The 1,507-nt window shown below is 55.6% G+C and overlaps 1 protein-coding gene across 6 annotated transcripts in view; it reads left to right on the plus strand.

Moving 5' to 3' along the window:
- Positions 1–1,223: 1,223 nt before the first annotated feature.
- The window catches only part of LOC115278817, a 172,850-nt gene continuing 172,566 nt past the window's right edge, over positions 1,224–1,507 (plus strand). For all 6 annotated transcript variants that reach the window (XM_029923303.1, XM_029923315.1, XM_029923313.1 and 3 more), the window contains exon 1: positions 1,224–1,453. The gene's annotated coding sequence lies outside the window, so the exon portion shown is untranslated. The remainder of the gene's footprint in view (positions 1,454–1,507) is intronic.

Consider the following 1,507-nt stretch of genomic DNA (forward strand, 5'->3'; position numbering starts at 1 on the left):
TTCAGTTAATCCCGCCAACCCCTTATTTCTAAATGTATTACTGACATGAAAAAAAAAAGGTATTTCAGAAAGTGCTTTGAAATTTCCAGGAGCAAAATGGAAAGGAATTGGGGGGAAAAAGTGGTCCTGAGAATTGTATCAGGTAAAAGATTTTTGTAGGTGCCCCAGCCTTTCCCCACATTCACTGTTCAGTTGTTTCTGAATCTCCTGTTGAGAGTTTAAGGCAGTGCCCTCATGTAACATCAATCACAGTCTGAAAGTGGGGTAAATAGTGGGGTAGGCAGTTCTTGCAGGCAGAAGCTGGTGGGGGGTGGGTGTAAGGTGGGATGGGAGAGAATATGACACGCAAGTTTCTTTCCCCATTTTATGAAGAATACATTATCCTGGTCGAAGGAGCTTGGGGAAGGAGGGTGGTGAGGGGAATGAAGTTCTTTTTCCTATTGATTGTTTAATTGCATCAGAGGCTGTTTGTCCGAGGCCACTGGCCAAGAGCATTATTTTGGTGGCTAAAGTGAGGCTGGGCAGGTTTCCATCCCCTTCCTTAGTTTTAAACAAGACAACCCTTAAAGTGCAGCCAGGCTATAGGAATATGGTGTATGCTGACTTCTGCTACTCAGCTGGACCCTAAAGCGCCAAGCCTTGATGGCACGACGGGTTTCAAACCCTGAATCATTGCTCTAGCTCCGTCCTGGGTTCGGGATGCACAACTTCCCTTTGGAGCCTGGGTCAACTGCGGGGCCTTATTAGCGTGGTAATTATTGCTGCGTTTGGCTGGTCATCCTTATTATAGCCTGGGTCCCTTTCGACTAGACACTGGGCTCCTTCAGTTTGGCCGGGTGACTCCTGGTTCTGCCCGCCTCACCACCAACCCCCACCCCCACCCTCTGCGCGCTCCCTTCCCAAGGCGACCACCTGCGCCGCCCCACTTACCATCTGCCCCGCGGGGAGGGCCCCTCGGGTAGCGGTGCCCTCCCTGCTCCCGGGCGGCTCTGGGGGAGCTCGGTGTTTGCCTCCAGCCCTCCGCTACCGGAGAGATCAGGTTCCTCCCCTCCTCCCCCTCCAGCTCCGGCCGCCGCCGCCGCCGCCGCCTCCTTGCATGACACAGCAGAACCGCAGCTGCTGCAGCAAGTCCCAACCATCCGCCCAGGAAGCGCCGCAACCGGGACTCGGGAGGGGCGGAGGGGGGCGAGCCTGGGGCCACGGCCGAGGGGGATTCTTGCCCCTACTTTGCACCACACACTTGTTTCCCAACCCAGGGGCATGGGGGAACAAAATCAGGCTAAAGCCGACAAGGCCGAGCCGTTGAGGAGTGCAGGGGTTTGGCGTCAGAAGGGATGGGACCAGGGAGAAGGGTGCGAAGGAGACCCCAGCAGGGGCAGGACATTGCAGGGAAAGAAGAGGCCGAGAAGTCAAGGGCCATGCTGTGAAGGAGAATAAAGGAGGTCAAAGAGAGGTAAGGAGGGAGAGTTGAGAAGGGAGATGGATCTGGGAAGCTGGGGGGGGGGGG

Source organism: Suricata suricatta, chromosome 2 (assembly GCF_006229205.1).
Source record: "Suricata suricatta isolate VVHF042 chromosome 2, meerkat_22Aug2017_6uvM2_HiC, whole genome shotgun sequence".
Classification (NCBI taxonomy): domain Eukaryota; kingdom Metazoa; phylum Chordata; class Mammalia; order Carnivora; family Herpestidae; genus Suricata; species Suricata suricatta.